General features: G+C 43.9%; 1 protein-coding gene, 1 long non-coding RNA gene and 1 pseudogene across 6 annotated transcripts in view; all 3 read left to right on the top strand.

Annotated features, from left to right (window-relative positions):
- The window catches only part of LOC132209005 (utrophin-like), a 146,296-nt pseudogene that overhangs the window by 42,142 nt on the left and 79,719 nt on the right, over positions 1–24,435 (top strand).
- Positions 1–24,435, top strand: part of LOC132209001 (utrophin-like) — a 170,275-nt gene that overhangs the window by 102,732 nt on the left and 43,108 nt on the right. The window lies entirely within an intron of this gene.
- LOC132209007 (uncharacterized) lies at positions 9,735–15,258 on the top strand. The gene is made up of 4 exons (XR_009445075.1): positions 9,735–9,930; positions 10,429–10,575; positions 14,411–14,552; positions 15,112–15,258. It is a non-coding gene; the product is annotated as an uncharacterized LOC132209007 (long non-coding RNA).

Here is a 24,435-nt window from a genome sequence, read left to right as displayed (position 1 = left end):
CTGTGAATAAAGCCAGAGTGAGAGAGAGAGAGAGAGTTTGTGGCGGGAGAGAGAAAAGGGACAGAAAGATGGAAATAAAGGAGCATGACAAGGGAGTGAAATTAGGGCCAGCAGAGGTGAGAGATTGGGAGAGAATCAGAGTGAGGGAGGAAGAGTGATAAAACACAAACAAAAGAGAATGGGAGGTAACGAGGTGTTCATGAGCATGAAACAGCAGGACATGCAGCATCAGAGGCCAGGGAAGCTGATGTCAGCCTGTCTGCTGTGTTCATCTCCCTTCCTCCGTTCAACCCCTCCTCCTGCCCCTTTGCCCCCCCTCCTCCTCCTGCCCCTTTGCCCCCCCTCCTCCTCCTGCCCCTTTGCCCCCCTCCTCCTCCTGCCCCTTTGCCCCCCCTCCTCCTCCTGCCCCTTTGCCCCCCCTCCTCCTCCTGCCCCTTTGCCCCCCCTCCTCCTCCTGCCCCTTTGCCCCCCCTCCTCCTCCTGCCCCTTTGCCCCCCTCCTCCTCCTGCCCCTTTGCCCCCCCGCCCCCCTCCTCCTCCTGTCCCTTTGCCCCCCCGCCCCCCTCCTCCTCCTGTCCCTTTGCCCCCCCGCCCCCCTCCTCCTCCTGTCCCTTTGCCCCCCCGCCCCCCTCCTCCTCCTGCCCCTTTGCCCCCCCGCCCCCCTCCTCCTCCTGCCCCTTTGCCCCCCCGCCCCCCTCCTCCTCCTGCCCCTTTGCCCCCCTCCTCCTCCTGCCCCTTTGCCCCCCCTCCTCCTCCTGCCCCTTTGCCCCCCCTCCTCCTCCTGCCCCTTTGCCCCCCCTTCCTCTTGCTCCTTCCAGTCATCCATTCCTTCTTCCAGTCAGTCCTCGCTCCCTCCCTCCCTCGCTCCCTCCCTCCCTCGCTCCCTCCCACCAGCCATCCATTCCTCCCTCCCTCGCTCCCTCTAGTCAGTCAAAACAACTAAGAAAATTACAGCACAGGAACAGGTCCTTCAGCCCTCCAAGCCTGCGCCGATCAAGATCCTCTGTCTCACCTGTCACCTATTTTCTCACGGTCTGTGTCCATTTGCTCCCTGCCCATCCACGTACCTGTCCAAATATATCTTAAAAGACGCTAACGTGTCTGCGTCTCCCACCTCCGCTGGCAACACGTTCCAGGTGCCCACCAACCTCTGTGTAAAGAACTTTCCATGCATATGTCCCTTAAACTTTGCTCCTCTCACTTTGAACTCATGACCCCTCGTAATTGAGTCCTCCACTCTGGGGGTAAAAAGCTTTTTGCTGTTCACCCTGTCTATACCCTCATGATTTTGTTGACTTCAATCAGGTCCCCCCCAATCTCCATCTTTCTCATGAAAATAATCCTAATCAACTCAACCTCTCTTCATGGCTAGCACCCTCCATACAAGGCAGCATCCTGGTGAACTTCCTCTGCACCCTCTCCAAAGCATCCACATCCTTTTGGTAATGTGGCGACTGGAACTGTGCACAGTAGTCCAAATGTGGCCAAACCAAAGTCCGATACAACTGCAACATGACCTTGGCAAGTCTTGTACTCAATACCCCATCCAATAAAGGAAAGCATGCCATATGCCTTCGAGACCACCCTATTGACCTGCGTTGTCACCTTCAGGGAACGATGGACCTGAACACCCAGATCTCTCTGTTCATCAATTTTCCCCAAGACTTTTCCATTTACTGTACAGTTCGTCCTTGAATTTGATCTTCCAAAATGCATCACCTCGCATTTTCCCGGATTGAACTCCATCTGCCATTTATCTGCCCAACTCTCCAGTCTATCTATGTTCTGCTGTAACCTCTGATAGTCCCCTTCACTATCGGCTTCTCCATTCCTCCCTTGTAGTGCGATTAGGCAAGACTAAGGAGGCATAGAATGGGTGTGCAAAATGCAGGGCAATGGGGACAATTGAATTGTGGAGCTGGTTTAAGGAACAGATATTGCGTGTCCTTGATAGGTACGTCCCTGTCAGGCAGGGAGGAAGCGATCAGCTAAGGGAACCGTGGTTTACTAAAAAACTTGTATCTCTTGTTAAGCAGAAGAGGGAGGCTGATGTGACGATGAGACCAGATGGTTCACATGAGGTGATGGAGAGCTACAGATTAGCTAGGAAGGATTTAAAGAGAGAGTTAAGAAGAGCAAGGAGGGTACACGAGCAGACACTGGCAGGTAAATAAAGGAGAGCCCGAAAGCTTTCGATAGGTATGTGAGGAATAAGAGGATGACTTGGGTAGGCATAGGGCCAGTCAAAGACAGAAGTGGGAAGTTGTGTGTGGACGCTGTGGAGATTGGAGAGGTGCTAAATGAATATTTCTCATCTGTTTTCACTGAGGGACAGGAGAATATTGTAGAGGAGGTGATTGAGTTAGAGGCTACTAGAATTGAAAGGGTTAAGGTTAGTAAGGACGAAGTGTCATCAATTCGACAACGTGTGATGGTAGGGAAAGCCCCTGGGCCTGATAGGATTTTTCCGAGGATTGTCTGGGATGCTAGGGAGGAGGTGGTGGAGCCTTTGGCCTTGATCTTGGAGTCCTCATTGTCTACAGGTTTAGTACCAGAGGAGTGGAGGATTGCAAATGTTGTGCCCTTGTTCAAGAGGGGCAGTAGGAATGACCCAGGCAATTATAGACCTGTGAGCCTTAGGTGTGTTGCAGGAAAAATTTTGGAAAGGATTATAAGAGATAGGATTTATAATCATCCAACAATCAACAACTTGATTGGAGATAGTCAGCATGGATTCGTCAAGGGCAAGTCGTGTCTCACAAACGTCATTGAGTTTTTTGAGAAGGTGACCAAGCATGTGGATGAGGGTCGGGCAGTTGGCGTGGTGTACATGGACTTGAGTAAAGCCTTTGATAAGTTTCCCCATGGTAGGCTCTCGGAGAAAATACAGAGGCACGGGATTGAGGGAGATTTAGCCAGTTGGATTAGAAACTGGCTTTCGGTAAGAAGGCAACAAGTGGTGGTTGATGGAGAATATTCAGCCTGGAGTCCGGTTACGCGTGGTGTGCCTCAAGGATCTGTTTTGTGACCACTGCTGTTTGTCATTTGTATAAATGACTTGGACGCAGGAATTGGTTGATGGGTTCGTGAGTTTGCAGATGACACTAAAGTCGGTGGAGTGGTGGACAGTGTGGAAGAATGTTGCAGGTTGCAGGGAGACTTGGATAAACTGCAGAATTGTCCCGAAATTTGGCAAATGGAGATTAATATGGATAAATATGAGGTGATTCACTTTGGGAGGAATAATAGGAAGGCAGAACACCGGGTCAACGGAAAGATTCTTGGCAGTGTAGATGAGCAGAGGGATCGTGGTGTCCGTGTACATAGATTCCTGAAAATTGCCACCCAGGTTGATAGTGCTGTTCAGAAGTCTGATGGTGTTTTAGGTTTCATTGGTAGAGGGATTGAGTTGCGGAGACGTGATGTCATGCTGCAACTCTACAAAACGCTAGTGCGGCCTCAGTTTGAATATTGCGTGGTCGCTCCATTACAGGAAGGATGTGGAATCATTGGAACAGGTGCAGAGGAGATTTACCAGAATGTTGCCTGGTCTGGAGCGAAGGTCTTATGAAGAAAGGCTGAGGAACTTGGGTCTGTTCTCATTGGAGAGAAGGAGGCTCAGAGGGGATTTAATAGAGACATGCAAGATGGTCAGTGGATTAGATAGGGTGCACAGTGAGAGTTTTTTTTCCCGAGGATGATGACTTCAGCTTGTACAAGGGGGTGCAGCTACACTTTGAGGGGTGATGGATTTAAGACAGATGTCAGAGGCAGGTTCTTTACTCAGAGAGTGGTAAGGGCGTGGAATGCCCTGCCTGCCAATGAAGTTAACTCAGCCACATGAGGGGCATTTAAGCAGCCCTTGGATCAGCATATGGTTGACAATAGGATAGTGCAGGGGAATGGGCTTCGATTAGTTCACAGGTCGGCGCAACATGGAGGGCCGAAGGGCCTGTTCTGCGTTGTGTTCTTCTATGTTCAGTTACAGTTCACAGATTACTCTACCACTCATTTTAGTGTTGTGTGAAGAGGATAATGAACATCTGCAGAAGGACGCAGAAAGTGTAAGTGAATGGACAATGGCAGATGGAGTGCAACGATGGTAAAAGTGAGACTATCCATTTTGGTAGCAATTAGGGCAAAATGGAGTATTAGTTAAATGGTGAAAAATTGTAGCATGCTGCTATTCCCCGGCTGAATGTTTTAAAGGCCAAGACAGACAGATCTTTGAACAGCAAAGGAATTGAGTTTAAAAATCGGGAGGGGATGCTCCAGTTGTATAGGGTGCTGGTGAGGCTTGATGTCGAATAGTTTGTACAGTTTTAGTCTCCTCACTTGAGAAAGGATGTGCTGGCAGTGGAGGGGGTGCAAAGGAGCTTCACAAGATTGATTCCACAATTGAAAATGTTGCTGTATGGGGAGAGATTGAGGAGACTTGGATTGCACTCTCTGAGACTTCGAAGAATGAGGGGTGTTCTAATAGCACCTTTTAAAATGATGAAAGAAATAGATAGGAAAGAAACACGGAAGTTGTTTCCACTGATGGGTGAAATTACAACTAGGCGGCACAGCCTCAAAATAAGGGTGAACAGATTTCAGACTGAGTTGAGGATGAGCTTCTTCATCCAAAGGGTTGTGAATCTGTGGAATTCTCTGCTCAGTGAAACAGTCAAGGTTCCCTGGTTGAATGTTTTAAAGGCCAAGACAGATAGATCTTTGAACAGGAAAGGAATTGAGTGTTATGGTGAATGGGAGGGTAAGTGGAACTGAGTCCGCCAAAAGATCAGCGATGACCTTATTGAATGGCGGAGCGAGCTGGAAGAGACAGATGACCTACTCCTTTATTTCTTCTGTCCATATGTCCTTAGATTGCCATCCTTGTCATTCCTCCTTCCCTGGAATAGGCCAGTTCTGAACGCTGATCAGTAGGTCTTTAAATATCTCCCGCGTATCAAATGCCGACTTGTTCAATCAAAGCTCCTCCCAATTAATACTGCTCAGCTCCTACCTAATACTGATGTAATTTTCCTTCCCCCAATTTCGTAGCTTCCCCCAAGGTCCTGATTATTCATAGCTATCTTAAAATGTAAGGAGAGGCGATCACCCCGTTGAAGAAGCTCCTGGTTCAGTGTTTTCCCCCATGTGGGAGTCAACTACAGGTTTTCTTGTTCCAAGGTTGGGGAGGAAATAGCCGAGTGGTATTATTGCTGGACTGTTAATTCAGAGACTTAGATAACATTTTGGGGACCTGTGTTCAAATCCCAGCACAGCAGGTGGTGGAATTTGAATTGAATACAAAAGAAAATCATGAATGAAGAATCTAATGATGACCATGAATCCATTGTCAAATGTCAGAAAAACCCACCTGCTTCACTGATGTCCTTTCGGAAAGGAAACTGCCATCCTTACATGGTCTGGCCTACATGTGACTGCAGACCCACAGCTAGATGATTGACTCTGAACTGTCCCCTGGGCAATTCGGGATGGACAATAAACACTGCCGAGCTAGTGATGTCCTCCTCCCATTAGCAAATAAATAAAATTGGATTCTATGTCTTCCGATTGAAGATCGTTTCTTGTTCTCACAGTAATTTCATCGCTTACAGTCAGTTTCCCTCTTGCCTGTCTTTTTGGAATGTCACGTAGCCCTGCACATTTACCTCCAGTGTTGATCGCCTTATAACCATGTCTTTGTAATAGCTCTCAAATCATGCCCGTCAACCTGTCTGTGTGCTATGAATTTGTTGATTTTGTTCTGAATACAATGAGCACGCAAGCAAAGAGTCATTAATTTTGATTTATAACTTTATTTCACCTCTTGACACTATTTACAGCTGTTTTCTGTTTCTACATGCTGTCTTTTCCAGTCCCATGCTGAGTATTGTTATCCCAATAGTTCTTTAATGTCAGTGTGTGCGTATTCCTGGGCGACTATGCTCGTGTGGTCTACGGAGTTGTGGAGGTCACAGTTCTAGGACAGCCATTTCATAGGCCTCTGCTGCAGCTAAGAAGAAAAGACAATCTCTTGCTCTGAGCTCTGCAAACCAGGGCAATGTCAAAAAGGAAACAAGGTCAAAAGAATTTCAACAAGAATCTCAAAATTAACTGCTGAATTCACATAAGCATTCCGGGGATCGCCCAATGTAGTGGCCACAACATCCCACTTTCTATTCCTCACAAACAATCCAAAGGCTGAACTATCCGTATCCCTCTTAACTTTTACGTTTTTTGAGCTAATTTCTTGTTTCTAACTTGTGTGTATTTGTGGTGCCTTATGACTTCTTGCATTTAGCAATTGATAAACTCACTTTCTCACTAATTCAGTAAAACCTAGTTTTATAGAATCCCCAGTGTGGAAACAGGCCATTCAGTTCAAGAAGTCCACAGCAACCCTACAAAGAGCATCCCACCCAGACCCATCCCCATTCCCTACTCTATCCCTGTCAGCCTGCATTTCCCATGGCTGATATACCTAACCTACACGTGTGTGGGCACTGTGGGTAATTCAGCATTCCCCATCCACCTAACCTGCACATCTCTGGACTGGTCAAAACAATGATTCGATTTGAATTAGTTATAATGCAGCTGTAAACAGTAATCCTTCGTCCCTGTGTTGGAGCGAGATTTAACATTCAAGATCAAAAATGAAACACTTGAACAAGGTAGCTCAAATTGAGGTTGTTGACTTGCTCGCCGAGCTGGCTTGTTTTCATTGAGACGTTTCGTCACCATGATTGGTGACATCACCAGCAGAGCCTCCAACGAAACAATGTTACTTTACTCTGTCTGGAATTTATACCGTCCGGTCAGTTACCATGAGTACTGTCATTTCGGGTTTTGATCTGTATGGGTTTGTATGTGCGGTCCAATTGTATCTGTTTGTTGGTTGCATTATGGGTGGAGGATCACGCCACTCATACGGAACTGGGACAAGGTAACCATAGTAGCCCAAGCCAAGTGTAGACACGCAGAGGAATTCCTAGAGGCATGGTTCACCACCCATTCTGCAGGCTCACATTCTTGGTCTCTTCAGTTTGAATATGATCACTTAACCATATCCTTTATGACAAACAACAGAGTCTTACTTCCTAAAAGCTTCAAACAGGACTGTCCAGACAGATTCACTTGTTCTCATGATATCGTCTTCTGCTGGAGGGATTCCGAAATGTCTGCATTCTTCCTCAACTGAGCATTCCTTGCGTTCGTGGTTGACAGAGCTCTCGGCCATGTCCAACCCATCTCGTACACTTTGGCCTCACCCCTGATGAGGTACCCTGGTCCTCAATGACCAACCCATCAATATCCACATCTAGAAGAACATCAGCCACGATTTCCAACAAGATCCCACCACCAGGCATATATTCCCCTCCCCTCCCTTGTCAGCCTTCTGCAGGGACCATTCCATCAGGATACCTCGGTCCACTCCTTATCCATTCGCAACACCTTCCCATAACCCGACAGCACTTTGCATGCCACCACAGAAGGCATAACATCTGTCCATTTACTTCCTCCGGCTTCACTATCCAAGGCTTCCAGGGGAAGCAGCGATTTACCCACACTTCACTCAATCTAGCCTACTGTATTCACTGCTCACAATATTGTCTCGCTCTGCATCGGGGAGACGAAACACAGACTGACCAACCACTTGGCTGAACACCTATATTCTGTACATAAAAATGGCCCCAGGTTTCCAATTGCCTATCACTTGAGCACCCCATCATGATCCCTGGCCAAAATCTCTGTCTCAGGCTTGCTGCAGTGCTCCAGTGAGTGCAAGGTAGAAGACAAAAATCTCATGTTTGCTTTGCAGAACACCTCCGCTCGGTTCGCAATCAACAACAGCACCTTCCAGTCACCAACCATTTTAACTCCTTTAACTCCCCCTCCCATTCCTTAGACGGCATGTCCATCATGGGCCTCCTGCAGTGCCACAATGATGCCACCCGAAGGGGGCAGGAACAGCAACTCATATTCCGCTTGGGAACCCTGCAGCCCAATGGTATCAATGTGAACTTCACCAGTTTCAAAATCTCCCCTTCCCCTACTGCATCCCTAAACCAGCCCAGTTTGTCCCCTCCCCCCACTGCACCACACAACCAGCCCAGCCCCCCCCCTGCCCCCCCCCCCCCGACCCACTGCATCCCAAAACCAGTCCAACCTGTCTCTGCCTCCCTAACCGGTTCTTCCTCTCACCCATCCCTTCCTCCCACCCCAAGCCGCACCCCCATCTACCTACTAACCTCATCCCACCTCCTTGACCTGTCCGTCTTCCCTGGACTGACCTATCCCCTCCCTACCTCCCCACCTATACTCTCTCCACCTATCTTCTTTACTCTCCATCTTCGGTCTGCCTCCCCCTCTCTCCCTATTTATTCCAGTTCCCTCTCCCCATCCCCCTCTCTGATGAAGGGTCTAGGCCCGAAACGTCAGCTTTTGTGCTCCTGAGATGCTGCTTGGCCTGCTGTGTTCATCCAGCCTCACATTTTATTATCTTGGAATTCTCCAGCATCTGCAGTTCCCATTATCTCTAATACTATTTATAACACACCACACTGACTGTAACTACAAGCTGTGTGTTTCTTCAACAAAATATCTGCAAATAAACAAACATCCTGGATGAAGACTTATTATCTGACACTCCACTCACACCAGTTGTATGATCTTTTGATCTGTCTGCTTATAAATTGTGTGCCTGTGTGTTTTCCTCTCTGACCACACGTGATGAAGGGACTGCACTTCAAAAGCTTGTATGATTTCAAATAAACCTGTCAGATTATAACCTGATGCTATGTGGCTTCTGACTTTGTCCATCCTCGTCCAACACCAGCACCTCCACATTATAAGTGTTTGAAACCAAGTCAGTGCAACAGGTATATGTCGAACATTTGACTTCAGAAGGATGCCTCGTGCTGAAAAGTTTATTAATAACAAAGGATTTCTCCATTATGCCATCTATCATAACATGCTGCGCCTCACAGTCATAATGAAAGGATGCCCACTTTAATTTAGCAGCGCCAAGAACAGTTATGGACATTTTTAGCATGGGAGAAGGCCATTCAACCTATTTTATCTGTACCAGCTCTCTCCCAGAGCAACAAAATTAATCCTTTTCTCGAATTCATTCCACATATTTCACAGGATTGAAATATATAGGTACATAGTTAAGAGATTTTAACATCGAGTGAGCAGTTCTCGCACTTCACCTTGTCACTAACAATTGAAAACGTGACTTAGAAAGAGTGGGTCTTTATTTTGTTCTGTTGTGATGATGAAGAAGATGCAAGTCCAAGTGCTGGAACTGGCCTCTTGAACTTAGAAACGTTTAAATGTGTATAAAATGAATTCTGTGCGCATCTATTAAAAGCAGTTTTATGGAAGGAAAAGGTACCAAAGAAGATTTGGTGTATTGTACTTGATGCTATTATACTCCAACCTGTGAAAACAGAACTCTACGACTGTGAGTGTTGAGATCTGAGAGGGTGCTATCTTGTTTGAATTTACATTGCTAAGTCGAGGCCTATTTTCCCAACAGCAAAATTGGTAATGCAGAAAGAAATGGATGTTTCTCGCATTTGTTGGCTGTAAGTGTCTGTTTAAAGTTTGAGTACAGTTTCCTCATATACAGGTGCTTAACCTGCTTTTACAGTTTGAACATTTGTTGTGCCAATGAAAATTGTTTGAATGGTTTCACCTCCAGTTTTCTTCTTTATACATATTTGGTATTTTTTCAGGGTAAGGACTGCCTGCAAAATCTGAGATTGGGTTTTGAAAGACATCAACCTTTGCTTGCGAGAGATAATGGTAACTGCAGATGCTAGAGAATGCGAGATAACAATGTGTGGAGCTGGATGAACACAGCAGGCCAAGCAGCATCTCAGGAGCACAAAAGCTGACATTTCGGGCCTCGACCCTTCATGCGAGAGAACGTAACGTAAGAAAGAAGAACAGGACTAAGTAGTATTATCCTTCAAAGCCTTGTTGAGTTGATTTGTCCTGTTTTGTTCCTTACTTTTACATTTATTAAATCCACTTTTTTAAAAGCATTCTTTCACAGGATGAGGGCACTGCTGGCAAGGCTAACATTCATTTCCCATCCAGGAATGGCTTGGTAGGTCATTTTGGAAGTCAGTAGAGAGTCAGCCATATTCCTGTGAATTTGAAGTCAGATACCAGAATTGTGAAGGGATGCAGATTCCCTTCCCTAAAGAATAGATTAGTGAATTCAGTTTTCTGTTACAATAATTTATGATAGTTTCATCGTCACTGTTACTTTTAACTCGAGATCTTTATGAATTAAATGTCATTTCCAGCAGATGCTTTTGTATATTATATTTAATATTAGGATTTTAGTTTTAACTTAATTTCTTCTTAACATTTAATCATTAATTTCAGGATGTTTCTCAGATTTTATACGCTTCCTCTCCATTAGGTTTTTAAAGAAGAAATTGCCCCAGTCAAACAAGAAGTCAAAATATTAAATGATCTGGCCAGTCAATTATCTCCGCTTGATGTCTCTTTCTCTCCAAAGATTTCTCACCAGCTTGACGACCTAAATATGAGGTTGAAATTTATACAGGTAACAGTGAAAACATTTTCTAAACTAGCCAATCTGTTGAAGAAAGCATGTCCAGATAATTTGGCTTCAAATATATGAGCAAGATAAAGAACCGTTTCAATTGAAGCAAGCAATTAATATTTTATTATCATAGTTTATGAAGTTATCCAATTTTATAATATTACGTTTTCAAAAATACAATGTTCTTGTCTGTAGTCTGCACTTTAGAATGTAATCGCAAAACAAAATCCAAATAGTGAGACATGTGAGCATCCGAACTACAGTCTGAAATGGCTCAGGACTGGAACAATTTGAATATATTCAGGATGAAGCTGCAGGTAGCAGATATTTTTCCCGATCCATCCAAAAGAATTTGGAATTGGACCATTGTGCTCACTGCTGTACACTTCAGTATTATGTATTGTTTCATATTTTAAGTCCCTGAGAAAGGCATACTTTAATGAATTGCAACAAAGATATACTTGATGCATTGAAGGGAAGAATGACATAAAGTTGTATGAACTGCATGTATTTCTTTCAATTGAGCAGATTTTGATTGATGTCAGCCAAGTAGTAGATGAAAGTTTTCTTTATCCCATAAAGCCGCATGAAATGTTTTATTGAGCAAATTATTTCAGTCTTGTTCTGTGTCAGCAGCTCGCTTGGCCATGTAGCGCAATAAAACTCCTTATCGGTTCTAGCAAGCAGACAAAAACATAAATAGCACCAGGATCTGGATGTTCTACCTCTTGACCCTACCTCACCATCCGATAAGACATGGCTGACCTGCCCGGGACTCAACTCCTCTTCCATACCGGCTTCTCAGAGCGCTCAACTTCTCTATTTCAAAAATCTTATCTACCACCTTCTTTAAATACTTCCAGTGATCTACCTTTCACAATTCTCTTGTATTCTAAACAATCGCTACCTGCTGAAAGAAGCAATTCCTTTGCATCTCAGGTTTCAATAAATGTTCCCTTCTTCTGTAACTATGTTGCTGAGTTTGAGATTTCCACAATAATGGAAACATTGTCTTCACATCTAGCCTGTCAAAAAATTTTGTGTTTCAGTAAGATCACCCCTCATTCTTCTAAACTTGAATGAATAAAGACCTTCTGTGCAACCATTCTTGATAAATCATGATCCGATGAATCGGCCCAGTGAGTCTCTTTTGAACTGCTTCCTATGGCTGTGTATCCTTTCTTGTATTTCTCCAAGTGTGACCTCCTCAATAGCCTGATCAGTTGCAAAAAAACTTGCCCATTTTTAAACTGAAACCTCCTTACAATAAAGGCCAAAATTCCATTTGCCTTCTAAATTACTTGCATCACCATCGTCATGGCTCACATCAACTCCAACCTACCAAAGTGCTTTGATCCTTTGCAATTCACCTACCACTGCAACAGGTCTCCAGCTGATACCGTCTCCCTGGCCTGACAGTCATCCCTGGAATGTCTGGATAACAAGGATACCTACATCAGGCTGTTACTTATTGATCAGACCACCACCTTCCACACTGTAATTCCAAACAAACTCCTCTCTGAACTCTGAGACCTCGGCCTCAGCATCCCTCTCTGTAACAGGATTCTCGACTTCCTGACCCAGAGACCACAATCAGTAAGGATAGGTGACAACACTTGCTCCACCGTAAACCTCAACACCGGTGCCCAGCAAAGCTGCCCCTACTCTATACTCCTTATGCAATCATGACTGTGTGGCCCCAACTCCATTTACAAGTTTGCTGATGACGCTTCCATTGTAGGTCGGACCTCAAACAACAATAAGTCAGATTACAGGAAAAGCAATTGAGTGCTTGCTGGCATGATGGAAAGATAACAATCTGTCCATCAGCATAAGCAAAATGGAGGAGCTGGTCATTGATTTCAGGAAGCTTCTGTCTGCAGCAATGGTGCTGAGGTGGAGATGGTTGATAGTGTGAAGTTCCTGGGAATGTTGCTCACCAACAATCTGTCCTGGTCAACCCATGTCGACATGATGGTCAAGGAGGCTAAGAAAATTCAGCATGTCCATGAGGACCCTACCTGTTTTTGGAGATGCATCCTATCTGGATGCATCACTGTGTGGTATGGCAGTTGCTGTTCCCAAGACTGCAAGAAGCGAAAGAGAATCATGAGCACAGCCCAATCCGTCACGCAAACTAGCCTTCCATCCATTGACTCCATCTACACTTCCCACTGCCTTGAGAAAGCAACCAACATAATCAAAATACCCCCTCACTCTGATTATACTCTCTTCCGTCCTCTTCTGTCAGGCAGAGGATATCAGATTGAAAAAGCGTACAAATAGATTTAAGAACAGCCTCTTTCCTGTTGTGACTTTTGAACGGACCTCTCAAGTGTTAATTCTGATCTCTCTCTCTCAGCCTCTTCTCTGTGGCTGTAACACTATTCTGCACTTTGTACGGTGTGATTTGCCTACACAGCATGCAAATCAACACTTTTCACAGTATCTCAGTACATGTGACAGCAACAAAGCAATCATTCACCTGCATGCTAGTATGTGTTTCATGGACGAGAGCATCCAAGTCCCCTACCCTGCATTTTTTTTTAGAGTCTCCCTCTATTTAAGTAAGAGTCTATCTTTTGATTCTTCCTACCAAAGTGTACTTTCCTACATTAAACTCTCTCTACCAACTTTTTTCCGACTTGCTCGACCTGTCTATCCCCTTGCAGATTCTTTCTGTCCTCATGACAACATTCCCTGACTCTATTTTTGTAGCATCAGCAAATTTGGATGAATTTATGCCTTGTCCCCTCCTCTAAGTTATGAATATAGAGAGTAAATAATTCTCGTCCTTGGACTGATCCCTGTGGCACTCCACTAGTTATGGCTTTCCGGCCTGATAAAGATGGTGGTTAGAAAATAACTGGCTGAACCACTGAAATGAAAAATGTGAAAAAATATGCGTTTTCATTGTTTGTGAAATAGTTAAATCAGATTGTAGATAATAAAATATAAATATTACAGTAGTTCTTCATAGTTTATCATTGAGGTTTATGAGAATTCTGAATATAGTTCCTGATTTATGATAACATCAGTTTTCATGCATCTTTGTCTGAGAATTCAGATTTGTTTTGTCAAAAATTGTGCTGTGCCACACATGATATTTGCTAAATCTGTCCTGTCCCAGCAGTTCAACTCGTTCAGTTTTGAGATAACTTTTGTAAGGACCCCTCAGTTGAGCTACCTTGCGTTGATAGCTCACTACACACTTCTTGCATTGAAACAAATGCACCTCAGACCACCTGTCCGTCAGCGTTCATCATCTGCTCTGTGTCTACTCTTCCTCTTGGTCACACTGACTTCATTATCTAGTTCCTTACAGGCTGTAGTTATTATCTTGTTACTGCCCACTAACCTGTGCATTTGGCTCCCATCCCCCTGCCACATTACGAGGTCTTACGAGGAAAGGCTGAGGGACTTGAGGCTGTTTTCATTCGAGAGAAGAAGGCTGAGAGGTGACTTAATTGAAACATATAAAATAATCAGAGGGTTAGATAGGGTGGATAGGGAGAGCCTTTTTTCTGGATGGTGACGGCGAGCGCGACGGGGCATAGCTTTAAATTGAGGGGTGAAAGATACAGGACAGATGTCAGAGGTAGTTTCTCGACTCGGAGAGTAGTAAGGGAATGGAACGCTTTGCCTGCAATGGTAGTAGATTTGCCAACTTTAGGTACATTCAAGTCGTCGTTGGATAAGCATATGGACGTACATGGAATAGTGTTGGTTAGATGGGCTTGAGATCGGTACGACAGGTCGACACAACATCGAGGGCCCAAGGGCCTGTACTGTGCTGTAATGTTCTGTGTTCTGTGTTTTATTTATTGTTGAATAGCAGCAGGAGGTGAGGAGGCAGAGACTGCAACCCTGAGGTCACGGAGGGAAGGAAAAGAGGCTCTTACTTGGAGATTGAGAAGCAGGAGAGGGCACAACCCAGAGGTTTGGGAGTGGAGAGAGGCTGCAAGTTGGAGGTCAAGGTGAGGAGAGGCACCAGTTGATGATGTAGATTAAATGTAATACAGAAAATTGTGAAGTTTGGTTCGAAAAACAGTACATAAAACAGAAGGAACCATTCTAAATGGGTGCAGAAGCAGATCGGTTTTGCTGTTCTGTGCATAAACCATTCAGTTAAACCACAGCTAGTCTGAGCTTCAACTCTGTTTACCTGCTGAAAAGGCATGTCGACTGAAAACATCAGCTTGCTTTCTCTCCATGGCTGCTGCCTGACCTACTGTGGTCTCCGGCATTTTTTGTCGTCAGTCTGTTTACCTCCCTTTCTTCTATATCCTTTCATAGCCTTAGCTATCAAAAATAATTTCAGTCACACTCATTCTTATTGATCCAGCACCCACATTCTTTTATGAGAGAGTATTTGAGATCTTGACTGTTGTTTGTATTAAGATAAAAGTGCTTCCTGATTTCAGTTCTGAATGGCTTGCCATTGAATCTCATATATTAATAGATAATACTTCTGATAAGAAATGTTTTCAGAGTGTTATAGTGGAAGCTTCTATGTTCTGTGCATCCTCTATCTAGCCACCAGACTCAGAGTACCTGTTGGGACCATCCAAAAATGACTGAACATTTTCACTCATTAGGTAAGTAGATTGATAATAGGACTCTGGTTCTGTGCCACTGTCAGATCATTGCGACTCCAAAAGGTACCAAAGTAAATTCTGGATTCTAGGCAAATATACCTATGTGTTTAGATCTATTTAGATGCATTCATGTAGGCTAAAAATACTTGAAATAATATATAATTAGGAGTGACAGACAACATCTGTGACATTAAATGAAAAACAAGAACAAAGAACTTTGGTTCATATTTCAGCTTCGACAGGCACTAAACAACTAAAAGCACTGTATAACCAATGAAGTAAGTTTTTGAAGTATGTTTGTAATGTCGGAAACACAGCAACAAATATATGCGCAGAAGGCTTTCACAAACAGAACTGTAAAAATGACCACTTACTTTGTGATATTGATTGAATGCTAAGTGTTGGCCAGAATGTAGATCCACTGAACTGAATACAGGTGGTTTGTGGGTAAGAAAGTCTTAACCCTTTGGACAAACCTAATTTTATTTGTAATTTATTAGCAATAACTGAATTGTGCAGTTTAAGTTCAGAAGTTCCCAATTTTAAGTGGAGTTTTAACAAATTCACCTTTGAAGAGCGTTTGGGCTTGATGAACCCAAGTCTCAACGGAGTTAACTCAGCCTTTTGTGTTAGGGATGTATAAATTATCCATCTTAGGGGAGGCGATGGCCTCACGGTATTGTCACTGGACTGTTCATCCAGAGAGACAAATCATGTTCTGGGGACCTGGATTCAAAGCCCGCTGTGGCAGATGGTGGAATTTGAATTCAATAAATATCCGGAATTCACAATCTGATGATGACCATGAATCTGTTGTTGCTTGTTGGAAAAGCTCATCAGGTTCCCGAATGCCTTTTAGGGAAGGAAACTGTCATCCTTACCTGGCCTGGTCTGCATGTGACTCCAGACCCACAGCAATGTGGTTGACTTTTAACTGCCCTCTGGGTAATCAGGGCTGGGCAATAAATGCTGCCTCGCCAGTGACGCCCTTGACGAGATTGAATCAAGAAAAAAAATTACGATTGCCTTTTCTAACTTCTCAGCCTTCAGTAATTGATTCTCCCAGTGCTAGAGAAGAAGTGGTGACTGTGGCTTATTCTATTCCCAAGGTTTAACATGATGCAACTGATGGTAAAGTTAATAAGCTTTATGAAAACATAAGTAAATATATATAATTAAATAAAAATAGCAAAGTCATTAATTAGAACTCGGCTACAACATGTAAGAGCTCCTGTGTTCCAGTATGGTCTGGTGCAAGCATGTTTGCTGTAAGCACTTAATGTTTGAGTAGCTTGTGTTTATGAGCTGGAGGCTGATCTAGGGATGCTGGGACACATCAGGAGGGGAGCAAGTTACCTGGATTCTTTGCACCAAGAGGCAGTCACAGCCCTTAAGTTTGTGTTTGTCTGATTTGGTCAGTCTTCAGGCGCAGGAGAGGTCGATGGTGGAGGTTCATTACGCTAATACTGGGGAAAGTAGGACTGTCCTGTGGTGAGTTATGGATTCAACTGGGCCTGTGTTCATGAGAGTTTAAAAAGATGAGGGGGGGATCTGATTGAAATATAGAAAGTTGGAACTGAGCCAGATGAACTCAATGCAGGGAAGCTATTTTCCCTGTTTGTGGTGCTGGGACCAGGGGTCACAGTCTCAGAATTTGGGGTAGATCAGTTAGGACTAGGATGAGGACAACATCTCGTCATTCAAGCAGAGTGAATCTGTGAAATTTTCAACCACAGAAGACCATGGGAGCCATCACTGAATGTATTCAAGAACAAGACAAGGTGGCTCGGTGGCTCACCACTGCTGCCTCACAGTGCCAGTGACCTGTTTTGATTCCACCCTTGGGTAACTATCCATGTGGAGTTTGTACATTCTCCCTGTGTCAGTGTGGGCTTCCACCAGGTGCTCCGGTTTCTTCCCACAGTCCAAAAATATGCAGGCCAAGTGGATAAGGCATGGTAAATGCATAGTTATGGAGCAAGGATGGAGGGGCCAGTCTTGGACACGATGCACTTCGAAGGGTCAGTGTCGACTTAATCAGCTGAAAACATTTTGCATTGTAGGGATTCTTTGATTTTGTGATAGATTTTTAGATGTTAAAAGATTCAATAAGTATACAGGAAAGTGGGAATATGATATCGAGATGTAAGATCGGCCATGATCTTATTGAATGGTGGACTTGGCTTGAAGGGCTGATTGGCTTATTCCTGCTTCTAGTTTCCATGTTCTTCTGTGACTGAATGAGGCTGATAGCGGAACTAGAATGCATGAGCTTTAGGGTGGATGTGCAAATTGACTATCGCACTATGGTAAAAAACACACTTTCAAAGGGGCTTGATAAACGCAACCTAGTATAATCAGTGGGATTGACACTATTCTGTGCAGCAAAGAGTGAGAGTCTGTAACTGTGGAAGCCATTGCCACAGAACACTGCGAAGGCTAAGTCATTGAGTGTATTTAAGACAGAGATAAATAGGTTTGTGGACTAGTAAGTGCATCAAGGGTTACGGGGAGAAGGCAGGAGAATGGGGTTCAGAAGTATGTCAGCCGTGCTTGAATGACAGAGCAGACTCAGTGTGCAGACTGGCCTAATTCTGCTCATATATCTTAGGGTCTTATTTGCTCAGACGGGAAAAGACCTTGCGGTGGGAGGTGGAGAATCCAGACATTGTAGGCAGGACAAAAAAGGAGTTTGTGAATAGTTGTAATGAGGAATTTGGCACCATGAAGCAGAGCCTTCAATGTCACAATCTCTGGATGCATAATGTGTTGGGCAGAAAGGCTTATTTCCATGCAGTGTGCCACCAAGATTCTAACTCCAGACAAACATATCCATCTTCTTTGCGCTCAATCTGACTCCTACGAGCAGGGAGCTTTCCCCCCATTCCCGTTAAAACCAGTTTTGCTCAGTTCCCTGGATGCCACATTTGGTCAAATGTGGCCTTGATGTCAAGAACAATCACTGTCGCCCTCACTCCCTCACCTCTTTTTTGTCCATTTTTGAACCAGGGCATCAATGAGGCCAGGAGCTGGGTGGCCCTGGTAGAAACCCAACTGAGTGTTAGTGAGTAGGTGATACCTTTATTTGCACCTACTGTAGTCCCAATCATGCAACTCTGTCAATTGCTGCCCCTGCCAAGCGCTGGAAGCCTCCCCAGCGTTATCCAGACAGCAGAAAATTTGTTTCAGGAAGACGAGGACATGCCCTGTCAAATTTCATGTGGATGTGCTGTTGCACATGCACAGAGCGTGATTAAAGGGAGTCAGCATGGCTTTGTGATGGGCGGGACATGCCTTACAAATCTGATTGAGTTCTTTGAGGAGGTCATGAGACAGGTTGACGAGGGGCGAGCAGTGGATGTGGTGTACATGGACATCAGCAAAGCATTTGATAAGGTTCCCCACGGCAGGCATTTTCATAAAGTCAGGAGGTATGGAAATCAGGGTGACTTGGCTGTCTGGATTCAGAATTGGTTGGCTGACAGGAGGCAGAGAGTGGTTGTAGATGGTAAATATTCTGCCTGGAGGTCAGTGCTCAGTGGTGACCCGCTGGGCTCTGTTCTTGGGCCTCTGCTGTTTGTAGTTTTTAGAAATGACTTGGATGTGGAGGTTGAGGGGTGGGTGAGTATGTTTGCTGCTGACACAAAGGTTGGAGGTGCCGTTGATAGTATTGAGGGCTATTGCAGGCTTCAGCGAGACATTGACAGTATGCAGAGGTGGGCTGAGAAATGGCAGATGGAGTTCAACCTGGATAAATGCGAGGTGATGCATTTTGGAAGGTCGAATTTAGATGCTGAATCTAGGATTAAAGGCAGATGCTCGGCAGTGTATAGGAACAGCGGAATCTTGGTGTTCAAGTGCATAGCTCCCTCAAAGTTGCCACACAAGTGGATAAGGTTGTTAAGAAAGCATATGGTGTTTTGGCTTTCATTAACAGGGGGATCGAGTTTAAGTGCCGCGAGGTTATGCTGCAGCTCTACAAAACCCTGGTGAGACCACACTGGAATATTGTGTCCAGTTCCGGTTGCCCTATTATAGGAAAGATGTGGAGGCTTTGGAGAGGGTGCAAAGGAGGTTTACCAGGTTGAGAAGGTTGACTGAGCTTGGACTTTGCTCTCTGGAGAGAAGGAGGAAGAGAGGTGACCTGCTCAAGGTATACAAGGTAATGAGAGGAATGGATAGAGTCGATAGCCAGAGACTTTTCCCCAGGGCAGGATTGACTGCCGCGAGGCATAGTTTTAAGGTGTTAGGAGGAAGGTATAGAGGAGATGTCAGAGGGAGGTTCTTCACCCAGAGAGTTGTGAGTGCATGGAATACTTTGCCAGTGGTAATGGTGGAAGCAGAGCCATTAGTGACATTTAAGCAACTGCTGGACATGCACATGAACAGCAGTGAATTGAGGTGAATGTAAATTAGGTTAGGTTATTTTTGGATTGGGATTATTCCACGGCACAACATGGTGGGCCGAAGGGCCTGTACTGTGCTATACTTTTCTATGTTCTATGTTGTGTGTAAGAGTCAGAAGCCCAGTTGTTAGTGGCTTGGCTCTTTAGCTCAGTAGCTACCCCTTAATTTTTTGATGGCCAAAAGTGGCTGGCAAAGCAGACTTGCAACTTGAAAGCATTATGACATTGGCCAGGATGTGAAGCATTGACCTACATGGTTTTTTGCAGATGTCTATTACTGCATCCATGTCTGTGAATGATTTGCGTAGCAGCCTTGAAGTTTTCACAGAGTCCTTCAAAACTTAGATGTGGACCTTGGCAACTTTAAAGAAGTCTAAAAAATATCAACACACATACATTTTGGCAATGACTGGTATGAACATCGATAGAGAGTGGATAGCCAGAGACTTTTTCCGAGGGTGAATGTAGCTCTTATGAGGAGGCATAGTTTAAAAGTAAGTGGAGGTAGATATCGGGTAAACGTGAGAAGTAGGTTCTTTACTCAGAGAGTGGCAGAAGCGTGGAATGCATTGCCAGAGAGGGGAGTGGAGTCAGCTTCATTAGGAGCATTTAAGCAGCTATTAGACAGGCATATGGATGATAGTATAAGGTAAGGGTGGAGGTTAGCTCGACGTTAGGTTGAGGGTAAAAGCTCAGCACAACACTGTGTGCTGAAGGGCCAGTCCTGTGCTGTACTGCTGTATGTTTGTATGCTCTATGAATCCATCAGTAATTGATCTGCAAGTAGCTGACAGTGTCTTTAAATAACTCTGGCAGAGGGGTTATTCATGTTCCTGGTGATCATACGTTCAGCAATGTGTCATTGAGGGACTTGAAGCATTGAGCTCTGATATCACAGTATTGGCAATATCTTGCCTCCTCGACATCCTTTCATCAGGTATTTGCTGCATGCAACATAGAATTGTCAGAATAGCATCCATGGCAACTTGCATTTGATGTGTGCTCATGAGTCATATATACCATTTCAGATCTCAAAACCCTTTGTGGCCCTGAAAAACCAGGCGGCGAGATTGCAGACTTTACACCAAGCATGATTATCTGAATCTTTTCTCTCCTACTATAAAGCTGACAGTGAGACTTCCGTGAGTTCCACTGTATTCACCAGATGCTGTTTGCCAGTTATGACATGAATTTCATGTAGCTTTTGACCACCTACATGAGGAATGGGTAACAAATGCTGGTCCTGTCAGTGATGTTCCCATCCTTGAAAATATGTGGAAATAAATTGAACCTAGTAGTTATCATTTCCTTTTACTGTGCCTTGTATTCTTCAGCAGATATTTATCCCCCTGTATTCATTGCAGAGTAGTTGAGAATGTGTTCCAATTGAAATGGTTTGTACTAACAGTTAGGAAAAATGTATCTAAAGATTTTTTTGAATGCAGGTGATTTAAACACCGTGCGTTTTTCTGCCTATCGGCCAGCAATGAAGATCCGCCGACTCCAGAAAGCGCTCTGTTGTGAGTACATTCACACATTGCAGAATTTGTAATCTCGTGCTGTGTTTTGTTGTGAGCTTCCTTGCTTGCCTGTTGTCAGATGTCATTGGTTACAATTAGCTTGGTTTTGCAGTTGTTGAGACATCAGTTCGGCATGACCTTACAACCTTCCACTCAAAGGACGTTTGTGTATAAAGTTGCTGAAAATGCAATCTGATAAGGGCAGCCAGGCATCTTAGACTAGAGTGAATGAGGAAAGCAACAGGATGTCTTCTTAACGATTGGGAAACAACCACATGAAGGACTGAGGAGGACAGTGAATTAAAAGAGGAATGGTTTGTTTCAAATCAGGTATAGCAAAAGAAATTAAGAGAACGTGAGGAAGGTTGAAATTGAAAAGGCAAGTAATGGTTTATGTTCATTGGAAACCATCAACAACAAAAGTACAATGAAGAAAGTATTTGAGAAAATACAGAAGATTTCTTCAAATGAAAGGGAGACACTGTCTTCATGATGCCAATAGCACGGAGTGCAACTTTGGCGTTTAACCACATCATCCCTTGGCCTGAAGTCACTGTACTATTTACCCATTTTATAACAGAAAAATACTTTAATGATGAGTGTCATGGAGAATTTCAGCCCAGAATATAACCATATTCTGAGCAATTGCCACAACAGCTTCTATGACATGACTTTATAAAACATCCCAAAGCATGTCATAGGAGCTTGAAAGAGTAAAATTTGATACTGAGTACTGAAAGAGATCCGAAGGTAGATGATTAAAACCACATCAGAGGTAGATTTTAAGGACTGTTTTGAAGGAGGAAAGAACGATGCAGAGGTTCAGCAAGGTAATTCTATAAAGCTTAGGCTCCAAGAAGTTGAATGTAAAGCTGTCGATGATGGAACAGCACAAATTGTGTTGAGAGGCTGGAATTAAAGGCGTAAATGTGCCTAGAGGGGCTATGAGTTGGACATTGTCAGGGGATGTGCATGGGTGTTGCCAGGTCAGGGAGGGATTTGAAAGCCAGGACAGCAATGTGAAAACCAAGGCACTGCTTAACTGTGAGCCATTGTAGATCAGAGTGCGCAGAGAAAGATGGGTGAATGGAACTTGGTGCGTGTTAAGACAGAGTCAATGGACTTTTAAATGATGCCATGTTAAAGAAAAGGAGAACTTGGGAGGCCAACTTGATATTCATCAGAATGGTCATGTTCAGAGTTAATCAATGCGGTCGGGTTTCAAAACTAACGGACTTAACCTGGGGCCAAATGTTGTGGATGTGAAAATAAGTAGACTTTGTGACATCAGGCCTATGTGGCCGGAATTTAAACTCTGGGTCAAAATAACAAAGGGTACAACGAAAACCAGTAGCTAGCAAGCAGACGTCCTTTCAAGGACCAAAGATAATGGCTTCGTTCTGTACCAGATTTAATAGATGGAAACTGTCCGGTTCTGTAGAGACAGTGGAAGAAATGAATGAGGGGGTGGTGAGATAGACCTGGGCATTGCCACCATGTCTGTGGAAAGTGCAGTGCATTCACATGATATTGCTCTGGGGCAGTGTTCAGATGAGAAAAGGAGAGGGATTTTACTGATTTTGGCCAGACCTCGGTGATTCACACCCACGGCCATGCTGTCAAAGATTTGTGGAAGCCAGAAAAACTGAACTTGACTGTTTGCAGTAAATGTACAGCATTTCAGATGTCACTTGATCCTGCAGATTGACTCCCTAGAATCTGCTTGTCAAATGATTTATATGGCTAAAAGGTTCAAGTATGAGTTTGCGCTGTGGAACTGATCTCGCACCGAAACTGGCCAGTTGTTATATCAAGATTTGGAGAAAGTATTAGTTTTTTGAAGAATGTTCTGATACAGAGAGAGACTAATAGTTTCTTGAGAAATCGTGGGACATTGGCCAGGAAGTTAAACAGCAGTGGGGGGGAAAACAAACTTGACCTGAATCCTATGTTAAGTATATAATGGATTGGTTCGAGAGTGAGGATATCAAAAAATATTCCGATTTTTAAGATGAGACACTCGGGACAATTTGGGTAGGATGCACTTCTTGAAGGGACCAGAAAGGTACAGAATTATCCATTGGATGTGAAAAATTTGAAATGAAGACAAAACTTTGAGGCTGGGGTGGGGAAGAAATGAAGGTCCGATTTTGCTCATTCAACCTCTCCCATGACAAAATGCACTTGTATAAGATTGGTGACTATAAGATTGTTGACGGCACTTTAATGAAGAAAAATCAACATGGACATTTGTTCTGCTGTATATATAACATTAACATTGAATCTCTTGGCAAGGATAATGTGACAGGGCATTTGAAAAGCCAAGTTATTGTAATTTGAATTAAGAGATCAGGCTGTAGAACCTGAGATCAATCTCAGAATAAAATGTAACAACAGCGATAGATGAGGAACCTCTTCACTCACAGAGAGGTGAACTTTGTAATTCTGTACTCCAGAAAATGTGGCGCCTCAGCCAAGAAGTATGCTCAGAACGGGGATTGACATGCTGGGGTAGTCAGTGAAGCACTATTAATGTCACAGGATTAGTAATCCGGAGGCCTGGGACAATGCTGTAGAGTATAGGCTTAAATTCCACTGTAACAGCTGATGGAATTTGAATTCAGTTCAATATAATTTTGGGGGTAGGTGGGAATGTGGAGCTGACATTGCAGTCAAGTCAGCCACGACCTTCTTGAATGGTGAAGCAGGCTTGAGGGGGCCAGTTATCCAACACATGCTGAAATTGATATAATCATAAACAAAGCTGGTCTCAGTGATGGTTACACTGTCACTGTTAAACTATTCACCGTTATAAAAACTTGACTCATTCACTGATGTTCTTTAAGAAAGCAGCTCTGCCATTCTTATTTGATCTCACCTCCATATAACTCCAGATCCACAATAATGTGGTTGACACTTAACTGCACTCTGAAATATCAAACAATTTGGAGGAACTATGGATGGGCAGCAAATACTGTCCTTGCTATTCCTGCTCCTTGTTGCTATGACCGTACATGCTCTAACATATTAACCAATTTCCTCTTTGAATCCGTTTGAGGAGCAGTGTATATTTTGTATTGCTTGGTGATTCTCCAAGTATCTGATGGGTTTTGCAGAGTTCCTTCTACCTTCTAAATGTGAGCTCCTTCCAGTGTTTAACCTTTTAAGGTAGGCAATCGTTCTCAAACCTTTTTGATTGAATGCCTACCTATTAATAGCAATCACTAACCTATCTATTATTAATTGCATATTCATAATACAAAGGGCTACGTGTAAAGAAGTGTTCCAATCCTCTTTTTAAAAAGCTCCTTCCTGACGCTTATCATGGAGATGAGA

This window comes from Stegostoma tigrinum, unplaced genomic scaffold, assembly GCF_030684315.1.
Source record: "Stegostoma tigrinum isolate sSteTig4 unplaced genomic scaffold, sSteTig4.hap1 scaffold_61, whole genome shotgun sequence".
Taxonomy (NCBI): domain Eukaryota; kingdom Metazoa; phylum Chordata; class Chondrichthyes; order Orectolobiformes; family Stegostomatidae; genus Stegostoma; species Stegostoma tigrinum.
Note: the sequence above shows the minus strand (reverse complement) of the source record. Positions and strands in the feature narration are given on the sequence as shown.